This window comes from Antechinus flavipes, chromosome 1 (assembly GCF_016432865.1).
Source record: "Antechinus flavipes isolate AdamAnt ecotype Samford, QLD, Australia chromosome 1, AdamAnt_v2, whole genome shotgun sequence".
Lineage (NCBI taxonomy): Eukaryota > Metazoa > Chordata > Mammalia > Dasyuromorphia > Dasyuridae > Antechinus > Antechinus flavipes.
The window spans coordinates 568,137,045-568,154,929 of NC_067398.1; the positions used below are offsets into that span (position 1 = coordinate 568,137,045).

At 36.1% G+C, this 17,885-nt stretch overlaps 1 protein-coding gene and 1 long non-coding RNA gene across 5 annotated transcripts in view; one reads left to right on the forward strand and one right to left on the reverse strand.

Annotated features, from left to right (window-relative positions):
- Positions 1-3,610: 3,610 nt before the first annotated feature.
- Positions 3,611-8,487, reverse strand: LOC127544258 (uncharacterized). The gene is made up of 2 exons (XR_007949412.1): positions 7,931-8,487; positions 3,611-3,961 (listed from the first exon to the last, which is right to left on the reverse strand). It is a non-coding gene; the product is annotated as an uncharacterized LOC127544258 (long non-coding RNA).
- Positions 8,488-8,581: 94 nt separating this feature from the next.
- WWP1 (WW domain containing E3 ubiquitin protein ligase 1) overlaps positions 8,582-17,885 on the forward strand; it is a 143,910-nt gene continuing 134,606 nt past the window's right edge. For all 4 annotated transcript variants that reach the window (XM_051970797.1, XM_051970801.1, XM_051970800.1 and 1 more), the window contains exon 1: positions 8,582-8,826. The gene's annotated coding sequence lies outside the window, so the exon portion shown is untranslated. The remainder of the gene's footprint in view (positions 8,827-17,885) is intronic.

Genomic DNA, 17,885 nt, shown 5'->3' on the forward strand with positions numbered 1-17,885 from the left:
TAACATACTTATAAAGTTTTCAGATAAGCAAGGCTGTCACATATTGGGTGACAAATAGGGAATCCAAAAAGATTTTAGTAGCCTATAAAGCCAGCATGACTATAATAAGATCAGACTGAATTAAAATAAATGTTAACTTGTATACCTATGTTAAAAAAAAAAAAAAATCAGTAGCACAATTAAAGAATAGGGGAAATGTGGTTAGAATATGGGAAAAGAAACGAGTAGTATGATTGTACTGCATTGTGAGTCAGCAGTGTGATGTGACAGCCAAAATAGCTAATGTGATTCTAGGTTTCATTAATAGAAGCATAGATTTCAGGGTGATGGAGATGGTAAGTCCTATAGTACAATGCTCAGATCAGCATATATCTGGAGTATTGTGTTAAGTTCTGGCCTTTGCATTTTTAGAAGGACACTGAAAATTAGAGTGTGCTCAAAATAAGGTGACCAGGATGGTCAAGAGAACAAAGATAATGCCATGTTGAAGTTGCTTGGAGAAACTGCAGACGTTTAGCCTGGAACTAAAAGTTAGACCAAGCACATGATAGTTTTTAAAAAATTATTTGAGTGATTGCCAAGTAAAAGAGTGATTTTACCTTGTTTACTTTCACCCTAGAAGTAAAAACTAGAGTTAATGAGAGACAGCCTGGTATCACGGATCCTGGGAATCAAAGACTTAGAATTGGAAGGTACAAAAATTGTATTATTACCTATCTATCACTTATTATCTATATGATTATAGGTAAGTCACATTCCTTTTCTGGCCCTCAGTTTCTTTATCTGTAAAATGAGAAGACTGAACTAAATGGTTTTTAACAACCATACCTTCAAGTTCTAAATCTAGGATCATATAATACCTTATAGATAGACTCCTCTTTCAAATTATATATTTATTTAGAAAAAATCTATTTTCTCTCCCTTCTATGTCTTCTTTATTTCCCATTTGGGACAAAAAAAAATAAAGAAAAATAAAATTTTTGTTATAAATATGCAAAGTTAAGCAAAACAAATTCCTGAATTGTAAATATCCCCCCCTGAATCTATCATTTCGCTGTCTAGTAGGGGTTAGCATGCTTTAACATCTATCCTCTGGAATGATGATTAAGCATTGTGTTGATTAGAGTTCTTAAATCCTTAAAAACTGTTTTTCTTTCACAATGTTGTTATTGTGTAAATTGCTTTCCTAGTTCTCTTCACTTTATTTTGAATAATTCATTCACACAAATCTTTCCAGTTTTCTCTGAAAAGTGTAGATTTTATAATTTCTTATAGCCAAGTAGTACTTTATATAACATTCATATATTATAATTCACTCAACCATTCCCCAACCAATCAGCTTCTATATATATATATATATATATATAGGTCTTTTTCCACTTTTTAAGAAAAATAATCTCTTTGGGATATGGGTTTAATAATAGAATTGCTAAATCAAAGGACATATAGTGTAGTAACTTTTTGTGCATAGTTCAAAATTGCTTTTGAGAATAATTGGACTAATGTTCAGCCACAATAATGCACTAATGTGTCTGTTTACCTATAGCCCTTCCACTAGCTGTTGTTTTCTTCTTGTCATCTTTGCCAATCTGAGGAATATAAGGTAGAACCTCAAAATTGCTTTCATTTTTATTTCTCCAATTATTAATGATTTGGATCATTTTTCATATGGCTTAGATTCTTTCTTTAGAAAACTGCCTATTCATATACATTGGCCATTTGTCAATTGGAGAATGGTTCTTATTCTTATAAATTTGAATCTGTTCCTCAAATATATTAGAAATAAATACCTCATCAAGCAAACTCATTGCAAAGATTTTTTTCAACCAGTTACCTGCTGCCCTTCTAATTTTAGGTGCATTCATGTATTTGTACAAAACATTTTCAATTTTATATAATTATATCTATCCATTTTATTTTCTCTGATCCTCTCTATCCCTCATTTGGAGATAAACTATTTTCCCATCAGTTTCCCTCCTGACTATGCTTCTGACTTTACTTTTTTTAGCATGCCTCAGCAATGATCTCACAATAGAATTTCCTTCATTTCTTATGAGCTTCACACCTTGGATCATCTCTCTGTCATGCCATCCCTCTTTTCCTATTGGGGAGCCCTCCAGAGGCCTCCATTTTGGTGGCACAGGCCAACCAAACTTAATCCTCCTTTTAGCTTTGATTCTGACTTTCCAGATTTCACCATTATTCTTCTCATTTCTTTTCCATTTTTCAACTGTCTTTTTGTATTTGTATTGTATTTGTCTTTACTTGAGAATGTAAGCTATCTGAGAGTAGGGATTGACTTTCTTTTTGCTTATATAGCATAAACATGTGTGTTACTAAATGCTTGTCTTGCTTATCCATAATTCTGAAAGATAATTTCTTTTTACTCCTCTAATTTGTTTATGATGTTACTTTTTATATCTTAGTCATGTAAGAAACACCAATTTCAAATCAATACAAGAAAATTTTTCTATCAATTTGTTATTGTTGTTCAATTGCTTCTCACTCTTCCTGATGCCATTGTTTTGTTGGCAAAGATACTGGAGTGGTTTGCCATTCCTTCTCCAGCTCATTTTACAGATGAGGAAACTGGGGTAAACAGGGTTAAATAACTTGCCTTTACAAGATTACATAGCTAATAAATGTCTGAGTCCAGATTTGAATTTGGAAAGATGAATCTTCCTGATTCTATGCCCAGCGTTTTATTTACTGTACCAACTTGTTGCCCCCTTTTATCAATTATAGCTGTCAAAAAATAAAATCAATTATTATTCTGATCTAATTCAATTCAATTTCAATTTCAGGCTTGGAATTAGAAGAAAATGAAATACTTGTAGATCTTCCAAAAAGAAAACTTCCTTAATAATAACATGGAAAAGATGCTGATTAAAGACACAGAATTTGTTCATGTAGATATAATTTCCTTTGTTGACATATAAAAACAAAATTTGTCAAAATACTATGTTGATTTAAGATTGGGAAATCCATCCAGTCTGGGAGCATTGACTTCCTCATAAACTTGCCTTTTATGCCCTAGGCAACAAGGATGCTTGGTCAATAACTTGAGCTTTATCTATATCTTGGATCAAAGATAGGGACATTTTCCCTGCCTTTTAGAAAAAAAATTTAGCTCAGTCTACATGGCAGGGACTCTAATTGAATGAGCTTCCACCACAGCTACCTTAGAGGAGAATTGGTTCCCAGGTTTTTTCCAATCAATATCATCCTGTCTGGATCCTGCTTACTGTTGTTGTCTGTTCAGTCTAGGTCAATCTCCCTCCTTTCTCAAGGTATTCAGAACCCTCTCCACTACAATTCTTGAAAAAATGAATGATACATGTTTACATGTACATGTGTGTATATATTTATGTGTGTGTATGTGTGTCCCACTTACAGTCTGTATCTTCACAGCACAATGGACCCATACAGGAATGGTCATACTCTTGATCTCACCCTCCACAATTCACAATTCTGAAATTTTTCTATCTTTAAAAATAAGTTCAAACTTATCTTAATATCTTAATGATTTTTTGATCTAGCTTCTAACTTTACCACCAATTGAAATTTCTCTAAATATACTAACAATTTTTAATTGCTAAATATAGTGGCCTTTTTTTTTTTTTTTTTTTTTTTTTTACTTTCATGCTTCTTGTTTCCTCTGCAGTTACTGAAATTCCTGATTACTTCCTTTTCTTGATTACCCTGTATTCCATATTGTTTATTGTGTTTTTTAATTTTGAAAATCCTCTTTTCTGGTTTTTCCTGGACTTCTCTTCTTGAATTCTCCATGGACAACATGGCCAAAAAGGAACCCATTTTCTTTTCTCCTAAAGACATCCTTGCTAATTTCTTTATTTCTGTTGAGGGCATTGCAATTCCAATCACTCTACTTTTCAACCTTGGGATCATTCTCCACTCTTGATTTTTCCTCACTTTTCCAATTCTCCAATTCATGTTGATTCTATAAAAATAATTTTAAAAAAGATTTATTGCCTTTATTATCTCCAGAAATGAAACCTGTACTTTAACAAAGCAAAATACTTAAGCAAAACCAATTGAAGACAGTAGCATTCTGCTAAATGTAGTGCCTTGCTTCTCTGAGAGGACAGAAATATGTTTAATTATCTCTCCTTTAGAATCAAGATTGTTATAGTTCCTCATAGTCCTTCTAGTTATCTTTCCATTTATATTATCATAATCATTGTCTATATTATTTTTCTGATTCTGCTTACTTTACCCTGCATGAATTCATACAGATTTTTACACATTTCCCTGGTCTTATTCATTATTTCTACTGCACAATATCATGATATTATGCCCATATGCTAGCTTGTTCAGCCATACCTCAGATTATGAGTACTTGTTTCCATTGTTTTGTTCCACAAAAAAATATCATTATGAATATTTTGTTATATGTTGGATCTATCTTTGATTTCTTGAGGGTAAATGTACAATACTGAAAATATTGAATCAAAAATATTAACTATTTAATCACTTTTCTCATATAACTCCAGATCATTTTTTCTGAAAACAATATAAATTCACAGCTCCACCAACAATATATTGATTTTTTTTTTACCAATGTTCTGTGTGAAAGATAAAATCTAAGTTGTTTTCATTTGTATTTTTGTTATTATTAGCAATTTAGAGCATGATTTCATATATTTATTGGTATTTTGCTATTCTTTGTGATCTTTACAATTGTTTTATATCATCTGACTATCAAGTGGGAAATAATTCTAATAAATAGTTGTGTCTATTCTATATAGATCTCAGATACCAGACTTTTATCAGTGATAGCTAATTCAATAGCTAATTTCCTTCTATTAATTATCAAATTATTTTATAATTTACCTGTTTTACATTTTATATTTGTTTATGTATGTGTATATATACATCTTGTTTTATTCAGCATAACATAAGATTTTTGAGGGCAAGATGGTCTAATTTATTTTCATCTTTTTAGTCACAATACTTTGCATTCATATTATATTTGGGAGTCTTCCTTTGAATAAGAGTTTATAAAATTGAAAATTGATTTTAATTCTATTTAGTTGACATAATTAAGCCAGATTTAATATACCCTTTCACTTCCCTTCTCCAGATAAACCGACTATCCACATCCCAAAGAAACTTGCCTCAAGGTCAAGTTTTTGTGTTGTAAAAACCTTTACTTTTGTAAGCCCACCCATCATCCACTTTCCAAAGAAACTTGATTAACCTAAAAAGTCTGGCCTCTTCAATTTAAACTTCTTCTGCTACTCCCATTGCAGTAGAATCTTTGTCTTGTGATGAAAGTCACAAGTCTTGGCTGTGGTTAAGAGGGTGTTGGCCTTCATTCTCAAAAAGAATGGTGATTTCAAAGTGGTGATACCATGATATGCAAGTGAGTTGGATTTAAGTGAGGAGAACTATGCAAGGTCACCTGCCTCACTTTCCCCTCTAGAGCCATCTGGGACAAATATAGATCAGGAAAACTAGAGATAGCCCTGGATGAATTGAAAAAAAAAAAAAAATTGGCCTTTTTAATCAAAGGTCTTGAACAGGTCTTAGTTTGACTGAGGCTGCACTCATTCAGTGATTAAGGCTAGGTAGCAATTGGGGCAAAGAATCTCCTCTTTCACCTAACTAAAAAAAAAATTCTAAGTAAATAAATCTGGGAGGGTAAGAATCTCAAAGTTTCTGTCCAAAACAGTTAAGGGGACAGCTAAGTGAGGAGAAGTAGGAAGACTCATCTTTCTGAGATGTACTGTAGGATCCTGGACAAGTCACTTAATCCTACTTACTTGCTTCAGTTTCCTCATCTGTAAATGAGCTGGAAAAGCAAATGGCAAAATAATGTAGTATCTTATAAAGAAAACCTGAAATGGGGTTATGAAAAGTCAAATATAACAGAATAACTACAACAAGGGAGTTTTAGAAGGGGAGATCCAAATGATGTAATCTAAATTCTGATTATGTCATCAATAGCCAATCAGAAGACACGTGTTGGTCAAGATTTTGCTCTGTCATCCTACTAATTGTTATGGAGACTCTGTCAGTCCTCATTCAAAGTCTTTGATTCCTGAGAAGTCATAGACTCAGTTTATTATTTACTGATAGCCTAACTAATAAATTGATCATGTTTGGACCTTTTGTTTGCCTTAATTTTCAAATATAACAAATTGAACTGAATGACGTCTGAAGTCTGTTCCAACTCTGGAATTTTATAATTCTATTGATTAAAGTTGGATTTGAATCTGGAAAAGTTTCAAGAATAGGTCTTGTGATGGGCTCAATAGCTGTTGTCAGAGGACCAGCTTAGCTAATTTTAGAGAGGTCTATTATCTAGTTAGCCAAAGAGTGATGAATTTTTGGCCATGGCTACTCTCAAATACCATTTATTAAATTATAGAGATGTGGTGCTCTTCAGCAAAGGAGGATATACACACACTGATGAAATTACAGATCTCTGAGGTATAGAAGTATGGATTCAATAAATAGAATCTTCCATGATTCATATCATCTTGGATATATAGGCATTCAACAGCATACTGGACTTGGAGTAAAAAAACTTGGGTACAAATCTTGACTCTGATTATTTACTAACTTTGTGACCATGGCAGGTCAGTTAATCTCATTTTCTTGATCTGTAAAAAGGGGCTTGATACTTATATATGATTTACATTCATGGTTAAATATTTACAAAGCAACAGATCAATTAAGATAAAAACACAGCTGAGACAAAGACTAAAAGGGATAATATATGTAAAATACTTTAGAAACTTTGAAATGCCACATAAATGTCAGATATAATAATTATAGAACCTATGTCATAGGTTGTGAGAATCAAATGAAAAAATGTATACGAAGTGCTTTTTAAGTCACTATGTATTATCTAATATTTCCATTATAATTGTAGCACTTGTGCCTAAATGGGCTTGAGTGGTCCTTTAAAGGACAGCTCTGTGAAAATGTGAATGTGCAAAGAGATTTGACCCCAAAATTGCTGAAAGATTTCTGGCAGAAAGTCATGACAGCCCAGTCAATAAGGCTTGGACTTTGAATGGTAAATAGGAAGCTCTCAAAGACATAGGCTTTAACAAGGAAGCAAGCACTCCTAACACATCCTTTGATTCCTAGCATCTCCCAGTGGAGCTGAAATTTCTTCTCTGTCCAGGATCAAAGAAACCCCTTACTCTTAAATGTCTTATCACATACACTAACATATTTGCCAATATTTTCTTGTGTAACAGGGTTGGAAGAAGAACTAAACTGGCTGATACTAAGCTTAATTGTTATCTCAATTAGGGTAGTGATACCTCTCTTCCCTAACAATTATGAACCTCAACAAATTCAAACCCCTAGACTGCAAATAACAGAATATTAATACTATTCTTCTATTCTCCACAAAAATGAACTCAAGTCTCCTTGAGATGCATTCCAATTCTATCTAGAAATTCCTGTTACATAATAGCAGACTGAGTCCTTGACTACTGTGTAGAACATTGTGTAGTAGCCACCACAAAATTACTGTTTGATTTAGTCGATATTGATGCCTCTATTAGTTGCGTGATACTCAACAACTCCCTTAACTTTCTAAAATGAGTAGAGTGGAAGAGATCCTCTAAATTCTTTTCCATCTCCAAAAGTTTTTGAATTTAACTAAAGTAATCTCTATTGTTAACGAAATTCAAGCCAGTGATGTTATTACACAGACCTTTTGCAATAGCAGACATGATAAGAGAAATTTTTTTTTTTCATCTTATAAAAATGCGGGAAGGACAGTTTTAACTTTCTCAAAGTAACTGAAAAGAACATTTTTTTTCCGACTTGTAAATGAAAAACGAGTGCCTCTAGTGGGGCTATCCCTCAAAAGTCAACGTTGCAGGTTGTAGTCAAGTGAGGCCAGGTGTTATTATTGCCTTAGGCCCTTTCGACGGCCTCTTACCTTACTGGCGGAAGGTAAGAGCTGGAAGAACTATCAGACACGGACCTTGTGTCACATGTCTCACCCGTTTTAGTCCAAGAACATTTTCCTTTACTGCGGCTAAGCTGTGCATCGGGTTTCTCCAACTCAAGCAAGCATTTTGGCTGACAAACTTGAAAGTCAGAGCCACGACTTTCTCCTCCCCGCTCTTTCCCAAGTCTCAGCAGTAACTCCGCCTCGTTTCAGGTTCAGTCCCCTTCTCACCTCTCTCTACCGTCTCCACCCCGCTTCCTCCCACCTTCCGGACCGCTAAGAAGATCCGGACAAGCTAAAGCTTTAAATCGGAGCCGTGCCTCGAGACGCTTTTTTTACGCATGCTCAGAGAGCCGGCTTCTAGGTCAGGCCGGATTTCTCCGCGGTGGCCGTGGTAGCACTGCGCGCGCTCCCGAGCTTAGCGTGGTTGTAGGGGGAGCCTCTGCGCGCGCTCCCGAGTATAGTGGAGTGAGGAGTGGATGTGACTGTGCTGCGCGTGCTCCCGGGCATAGTGACGGGGGGGCGGGGGCGGCGGCGGCGCGCGTTCGGGGCGCGGCGCCGCGGACGAGGGGACGGACGGAGCTCGTTCCCGCGGAAGGAGGTGTGGGGTTGGACCCAGGCGGCGTGGGGCTGAGGGTTGGGGTGGGGGGGGAAGGGGGTCGGGAGTCCACGATCTCTCCGATTCGTGGGGTCCGTGCGGCTGCAGGCGGCCTGCACCGCTTGAGGGCCAAAGCCGGGGCGGCTGCCTCTGGGAGATGGCAATTCTGGGTTCCAAGGGGTGAGAAGACCCGCCGCCGGCTACTGAAGGAAGAGTAGGAGGCGCCGCTGCCGCCTCCTCCTCGGAAGGCGAGCTCGCGAGGGAGGCGGACTGGCCTCGAACCCTGGTAAGAGCGCCGCTCACGGGGGGTGGAGAGGGGAGGGCGGCTTGGCGGCGGGGCGGGCGAACCTTCCCGGGCCGGGCTGGGGTTCGGGACTCGGGCCCTCCCCCTTCCCTGGCCACCTCGTCCCCCGCACCCTCTCAGGCCAGGCTGGGAGGGGGCGGGAAGGCGGGCTGAGGGTGAAGTGGAGGGCGGCGCTCGATCTCTTTCTCGGGTGGGTTCGTGGGTCTAGTCTTGAGCGAGACCCGCCGGAGGCCCGTGTTCTTGTCCCAGAACGGGGAGAGAGTGTTTTCGTGACCCCCGCAGTCCTGGACTGCCTGCCGCCTTCTCTTACCTCCTCTTCTCCGCTTTAATTTTAACCTCTTCTCAGATTCTCTGCCTCTCCCCCAGTCGCCTATAATAATTTCTTCTAACAATTCTATCACCTCGGAGCACCCACTCTGAACACAGAATTTTCTCGTGGCATGTTGGTGTCGCTCCAGATACTTCACCCCGCAGTTCCCCTAGTGCACCCCGCCTTCTGTGACCCTGCAATTCCCCATGACCTTGTAGGGTTTTTTTTTCCAGTTATTTATCATCTCATCCACAATTTATTCATCTCGCAATTTTTCTCATTGTCGTTTCTCCATCACTTTTTTTTTTTTAAATCTTTATGCTATCGTTCTTTCCATTAACTTTGGTATTGGAGCACTCTTTGGGAGTGTTCTTGCTTTGAGTTATTTTCATTTGCAAAGAAACATTGACCCTTGCTTTGGTATTATTTCTCTTCTAGTAATTTGGTTTTAATTTCTCCTTTTAAAATATTTTGTGTTGTATAGGAAAACATGAATAAAGCATGAAATTTTTCACGTAAAGTATACTAGAAATTGTTGTCAAGAAGAGTAGTGTTACAAAGAAATTATTTGGACTGTTAAAATCTGAAGCATTTTGTCTATAGCTGCATATATAGGTATATAATAATCTGTAGCTTCTTGAAAAAAAAAGGCATACATTGGAAACTACTACTCTAGGTTCATATAAGTCCTTGTTTCTTTAAACTAAATTGGAAAATAAAAATATTAAACTCTTTTAAAACTATTTCTTTGATAGTTAATTTTAAGAACACCACACCCCAGTTAAATGTAAAACAATTTTTTACATTTGATTTTAAAACTTGAGTTCCAGATTTTTCCTCTGCTCCTCCCCATTGAGAAGATATAAGTGACTTTCAAAAAGGCCTTCTTTGAGTTGGGTGATTTTTAAGTAGCAGAGAATTTAGTAACAAATTAATTTTGGTAGAAATTAACTTTATAATAATTTCTAGCTAGTTAACTTTTAAAAAATTGAACTTAATTATGAAGTGTTAGGAATTGTTCACTGGACTTTTTGGTAGTCTAGTAGAAGGCTTCTTAAACTTTTTCTACTCTTGAGACTCTTTTTTTCTCCCCGAGAAATTTTTACATGACCCTGGTGTACAGGTATGTAAAACATGTATACAAATCAAACATTTACTGAAAACAAATCATAATTTCATAAGACTGCCATATTCAGATAATAAGATTAGAAACAACAGTTTAAGAAGCTGGGTAAATGAAGCCATAGAGTAATGTTTTTAAATGCAGAAAATAAACACATATGATTACAAGGAGAAGAATGAGCATTTTGAGGGAATGGGGAGTGTGGAAAACAGTCACTTATTAACACGAAGCTCTGTGTCAAGTACTAAGTGCTTTACAAATATTTTCCTTCATTTGAGCTTCACAACTACCTTCTGAGGTAAATACTTTTATTATCCCTATTTTATAGTTAAGCAAACTGAACTAGAAAGAAGTTAAGTGATTTGTCCAGGATCACACTTGAATTCAGTACTTCCTGACTCCAAGTACAGTGCTCTCTCCCTTCACCACTTATTACCTAAGCCGAAGCTTATTAAACTGTGGGTCATGTAACTGAATGTGGGGATTGGGAAGAATTTGGCAATAGTAAAAGGTATCAAATAATCTGCCAAGATTTAGTTCTTTGTGTAAAAATAAACAAGTACATCCTTCTCATTAGTATGCAAATTTGCCTTCATCTTTAATAAGTGGTAAATATATACCAAATAAATGGTATATGTATACCAAAGATTTGTTTTACAATAAATTTCTTTATAATTTATTTGAAAAGTTAATGTTTGATTTGTATACCTATTTTATGTACTTATATACACAACATGGTGGGAGAAATTTCTCAAACAAAAAGCTGTCATAAATAAAAGAAGTTTAAGAAGCTTTGGCCTAAAAAAACCAATTATATTGAAATGCAATTATAATTTTTTTTAAGTTCATGGATCGTGGAAGAGATATGAAATGATGCATAATATTTATTGCTTTATTTTTAATATTAATAATTTGTGTATAATGAACTGCACAACAAAAAAGGTTTTACCTTTCTTCAAGGATCATAATTTTGAATTGTAGTAAATCACTTAATCAGCAAGTATTTATTAAGGACCAGTCATATTTCAACCATATTCCAACCATTTCAATAGGTGTTAAGGAAAGAAAGACAAAAAAGAAAGTCCATGCCTTTAGTCTATAAACCAGCAATATGCACCTGTTATATGCCTGGCACTTCGCTAAATGCAAGCAATAAAATGAAAGGCAAGAGACAGTCCTTGCTTCTAAGGTGCTTACAATCTAATTTAGGAGACAATATGCAAACTAGTATGTACAAATAAGAAAGATACAGATAAATTGGAGATCATTAATAGAGGCAAGCCACTGGCATTACCGGGCATCATTAAAGTCTTCTTGCAGAAGATGGTGCTTTAATCGATAACTGGAAGTAACCCTGGGAAACTAGGAAGTAGAGTTGAGGAGCAAGAATTAAGGTTGTGGGAGACAACTTGAAAACTACTTGGAAAAAAACTTGGAACCCAGAAATGGAGTGTCAAATTTACAAGGGTGTGTGTGTGTGTGTGTGTGTGTGTGTGTGTATAAAGTATAAAAAGAATGGAAAAGTAGGAAGGGACTGGGTTATAAAGGGCTTTCTAAGTCATATAGGAAAATGGAGTTTATATTTAATAATACAGGTGACAGGGAGCCACTGGAGTTGATTAGAGGGGTGTTGACATGATCAGACTTGTGTTTTAGGAAGGTCACTGATTAGCTAAATGAAGGAGGGTACATATTGTAGTAGGAAAAGACTTAAAGCAGAGAGAGCAATCAACAGGGTATTGCAATAGTTAGTGGATGAAATGGTAGTATAAAAGAAGAAAAGGGAGCCTATGTTAAGTGATATTATGAAGATAGAAAACCGTACTTTGCAGTCATTTGGATACAGGTGAAAATGAAGAATCAAGATGACACTTGGGTTGCAAGGCTGCAAGTTTGGTGATTGGATCATAGTATCTTGGAAAGCAGTAGCAAAAAAGGAGGGGAGGTTTTATTTGGGGAAAAGGTAATGAGTTCAGTTATGTGGAGCTTAAGAAGTTTACAAGATGTGCAGTTTGGAAGGTCCAATAAGCAGTTGCATGTATGCATGCTAATGAGCAGAGACTGAAAATTAGATAAATAAATTTGAGAATCATTTTCATTGAGCTTAATTGAGTCCATGGGAACTTGGGCTATTAAGTGAAGTATAGAGGGAGAAAAGAAGAGGACATATAATAGAGCTTTGGGAACACTTAGAGTATGACCTGGATGAAGGTCCAACAAGAGATACTGAAAAAGGGCAATTAGTTTAGTAGGAGAATCAAGAGAGATCAGTGTCATTATATCTTAGGAAAGAGTATCTAGGAGAAGAGTAATTGGCAATGTCAGGATGCTGAAAGGTTCTGAAGCATGAGAATTGAGAAAAAGCCACTAGGTTTGGTAATTAAGACATCACCCTGGAGAAAGAATTTTCAGTTGAATGATGAGGTTGAATGCCAGAGTTTCTGAAAGTTAAGAAGGGAGTAAGATGAAAGGAAGTGGAGGTATTTATTATAGAAAGTCTTTTCCATGAGCTTAATCACATACAAAAGGCAGAAGAGATTGATAGCTAAATGATGAGAGTTATCAGGTATGGAAGGATTAAGTAAGGTATTTTTTTTGAGGATGTGTGTGGGAGTGGGGATGGGGGGGGGGGTAGGACGAGGATTTGGGTGTGTTTTAAATGGGAAGCAGATAGTTGGCCCAGGGAGACTGAAGGTAAATGAGAACTTGGGAGTGATAGAAAAGATTGTCTGCTAGAGAAGACAAGAAGGAATGAGGTCATTTATGCACACAAAAGTTTGCCTTGGCAAAGAGAAAGGCCACTTCTTTGTATGAGACTGGAGTGAAGGAAGAGAAAATGGTAGAAGAGATCTTAATGATATGAAATGAGGAAAAAAGAGGAGCGCTCTCTCTCTCTCTCTCTCTCTCTTTTTAAAACTTTTTAATAACTTTTTATTGCTAGAACCCATGCCAGGGTAATTTTTTAAAACATTATCCTTTGCATTCACTTCTGTTACGATTTTTCCCCTCCCTTCCTCCACTCCCTTCCCCAGATGGCAAGCAGTCCTTTACATGTTGAATAGGTTACAGTATATCCTAGATACAATATGTATGTGCCGAACCGAACAGTTTTCTTGTTGCACAGGGAGAATTGGATTCAGAAAATATAAATAACCCGGGAAGAAAAACAAAAATGCAAGCAGTTGATATTCAATTCCCAGTGTTCTTTCTTTGGGTGTAGCTGCTTCTGTCCATCCTTGATCAATTGAAACTGAATTAGCTCTCTTTATCGAAGAGATCCTCCATCAGAATACATCCTCAAACAGTATCGTTGTTGAGGTATATAATGATCTCCTGGTTCTGCCCATTTCACTTAGCATCAGTTCATGTAAGTCTCGCCAGTCCTCTCTGTATTCATCCTGATGGTCATTCCTTACAGAACAATAATATTCCATAACGTTCTAATACCACAATTTACTCAACCATTCTCCAATTGATGGGCATCCATTCATTTTCCAGCTTCTAGCCACTTTCTTCTAGGGCTGCCACAAACATTTTGGCACATACAGGTCCCTTTCCCTTCTCTAGTATCTCTTTGGGGTATAAGCCCAGTAGAAACACTGCTGGATCAAAGGGTGAGAAGGAGCTCTCAATAAATGACCTCATTTTTTTCAGTGAAATATGAGGCAAGGCTTTCAGTTGAGAAGGATGGAGGACTGGTGAACCCTGGGAGGTTTGAGGATAGAGTTTAGAAGAGCCTGTGTTGAGTAGGACAGTAAGCTAATTAGGAAGGTGTAAAAGTTTGCCTTGATAAAATCAGGCCTCTTGAGATTGTGAGAATATAAATTTGGAGTGGACATAGCATAGTTTTTTACAGAAATTACGTTTCTTTATGTTAGACAAATATATACAGAATAAATACAAGATAATGAAGGGGTGGGCCCTATTGGGAAAGAGGGACTAGATCATATTGAAAATGGCAATTGAACTGAACTTTGATAGAAACTAAGGATTCCAAGAGAGAGACGTGAAGGACTGCTCAGAGAGATGGGAGATGGAGTATCCTGTGTAGAGTATATGAAGCAGAATAATATATAATAATGCTGGAAGGTTAGGCTGGAGCAACATTGTGAACAACTTTACTGCCAAATAGTCTCTCCTTGATGATAGAAGCAAGAAAGTCTTTATTTTTTTTTAATGGAGTCATAGGCCTGTACTATTGGCTCACTTGGCACTATGTGGAAGATAAGGGAAGTTAAGGGGCGATAAGGGGAGAGACTTTAAAATTTTTTGGTTTATTCTGAACTTAAGAAACATTAAATGACATGTACATTTTTTTAAAAATTAAAGCTTTTTATTTTTCAAAACATATATGGATAATTCTTCAACATCAACCCTTGCAAAACCTTGTATTCCAATTTCCCCTAAATGGCAAGTAGACATGGACATTCCATGCACATAGCACAAAAGAAAATAACTAATTGAATGTGAAATTATGATTCTCTTTTCTTTTAATATATAATCAATTCAACATGTGACTTTTAAAGCTGCCCTAATTGTCTATGATTCATTCTGTCCTCCCCTTTTTTCTCTTTTGTATATTAAAAAACCTCCAAAGACCCTCTTAGTTTTCATTTTCTTTATTTCTCCTATTTTCTTCCTCTCACCTTCCTTCCTTTCTTTTCTGTGAGGGACTACTATAATCCTTAAACCTACCTTCTCTTTTTCTACTCTTTATTGATAAAAAGAAAAAAAGAAAGCCCTTGTAAGAAATATGCATAGTCCCGCAAAACAGATTCTCATCTTGGCCATTACTTCTCTGATAGGAGTACTATGCTTATCATTGCTCCTCTGGATTCATGGTTCATTATTGCAATTATCACAAAAATTCTAAAGGTTTTCAAAGTTGTATTTCTTTAAAATGTTATTGTATAAATTGTTCTCCTGATTTAGATTAAGCTAAAAAAAAACACTTTGCATTTAGGTCTTCAAGTTAGGAGAGATTGAATCAGAGAGACCAGTTAAAGTGTGGTTATTGCAATTGTGTGGGCAAGAATTGAGGGCCTAGAATGTGCCTAGAGTAAGTAGAAAGAAGGGGAGAGATGCAAGAGATGTGGAAGGCACAAGATTTTGCAATTAAATTATCTTCATCTGTCAGTTTCTAAATGTTCATTGAGTGATCAAGCCCACATTAGACCTAATAGTGATTTTGAATATGTGCCTACTTTGAAATCCTGTGCTATTGATTTTATTTAATTTTTTTGCATACACATATGCATATATGTAATCAATTTATTTAGTAAACATTGAGTTACTTTTATAAATAGCAAGTCACATAATTATAAAATTTTGTGATGTTTGCAAAATACTGCAGTTATTATCTCATTTGATCCTTACAATGACATGTGGTATAGATACTCTTGTCTCTATTTTACAAATAAAGCAACTGACATTCAGAGAGATTAGGTGACTTTCCCAGGATCACACAACTCGTAACTGTCTGGGGCAAGATTTGAAAATTAATCTTTCTGTCAACATCCAACAGTTTTAGCTGACATAACTAATAGAAGACTTATGAGGTAGGTAGTACAAATAAGTTTGGATATGTAGGTATGGGACCCATCTTTGGTAGCAAAGAAATGATTGAATACATAGAAACTAATGAGATTTTAGAGAGGAGAGTGAAGAGGAAAAAAGAATCTAGGATAGAGTTGTGTACACTTACTGGGAAAATAATTATAATCTTGAAAAGCAGACTTTGAGAAACAGAAAAGTAGAAGGAGATTGAGGGAATAGTGTTATAAGAAAGATTATCTAGAAGTGTGGTGTTTTCCTTCTTTAAAATTATAATAGTTCTCTCTGGGAGCAGGTTTCTTGGGGAGGTTTTTTGGAAGCAGCCTTATTGCAGTTGAAAGTAATAATCGCTTCAAAACACAGCCAGGTGATAAAATGCAAATGTTTATTTTCTCCTTCCAAAATAGCCCGGTTACTTTTTCTTAGTGGCCTATCTTTCTGCTTGGTTCCAAGAGCTCCCTCTGAATGTTTCCAAATCCAAAGGTTTGTCCTTCAGCCTCCAACCAGCCAGGTGAAAAATGGAATGAATCTCTCTTGCCTCCTTCACTTGGGACTCGGCTAGCTTTCTGGAGAGCCTTTCAGACCAGCTTGGTCTCAATGGGGGAAGTGCAGGAGCCCAGCTACCACAGTGATGTGAGATGAAGTGAATCTGGTTGCGCCTGCAAGAAAGGGCATCTCCTGAACTGACTTGATGCTCCCCTATCAAGTCTTTTCAGCTGAACTCCCCCAGAGAGCCTCTATCTATTTCGTATATATGATCTCCCCTGAGAGAGAATGGGATTATGGGTTTCTCCCAGAGTGCTCTCTGGCCCTGAGAGCTTCAAGGGAGGTGTGAATTCGGGTATTTCATACTAAACCCTGAAATCTCCCAAACATGTGAACTCCAATGAGTAAATGTGAACCCAAGCATTGTTTCTCAGTTCCACTTAGTACCTTGTTTCTTCTGGCCCATAACATTTCCTTGTAGGATCAGATCAATCATACTGAACCATGCTAAATAAGATAATTATTGTCTCTATCAATTCTAATGACTTAACAGTTTTTAAAAATTCCAAAATAGGAAGAGGAAGACACTATCAAAATTTGTAGAGAGATCAAATAGAATGACTGACACAAAGCAAGTATATTTTACAGTTATGAGATTATTGGCAAACTGGGAATACACAAATTTCATTGAGCGGTGTAGTCAGAAATCAGATTGTAAATACAATTCCCTTTCTAAGAGGATAGGTAAATCTTACTAAAAATCTCATGGAGAATATTCCTTATCACCAGATTATCAGAATTATTTGACAGAGAAGGAATCTTCAGATTTACATATTGTGCTACTTTCAATTTAGGGACTTGATAATTCACAACCATACTTTACAACTCTAATCTTATCTCCTTAGAGAATATAACATCTTCATTCACTTCACTAGGAGTTCTAATTGTATAACTTGAGAGAAAATTCAGTATGTTAATCGTTTGAATTTTAAATTAAGATTACATTTAAATATTTTTAAAAGAAATTTTAAAAAGATATTTCCATCATGTCATCATTCTTATTTGATCACAATTTACCTCTATTCCAATAATCTAAAAGCATTATTATAGAAATTAAAAAGTTGGTTGGGGTAATTTGGGTAAAGGTCAATGCCAGAAAAGTACTCTTGGTCTAAGATATTAAAAGGGAAATGTTAAAGCTTTTTTGAAATACAGGGATATGACAAAGTTAAAGCTTTCAAGTATTTACCCGTCAAATAGTTATTAGTTACTATATGCCCTTATATTATGTAGAAAAAAGAGGATAATAACTAACATATTTGTATTTTGATTTACTAAGGATACATTATCTAATTTGATTCTTATACCAGTGAAGTAGATGAGAAAATTCATCTTTGGATTGTGTTTTCCCCAAGGTCACATTGTAGGTTTATGGCACTGGAAACACAGGTTTTCTGATTCCGAGTCCAGTTCTTTGCCAGTATACAAAATAACTGATAAAGGGTAGAATGCTAAGTGCTATGAGATTAGTCCAAGAAAGCGTTTTTGGAGTTTGGCAAAATAAGATCC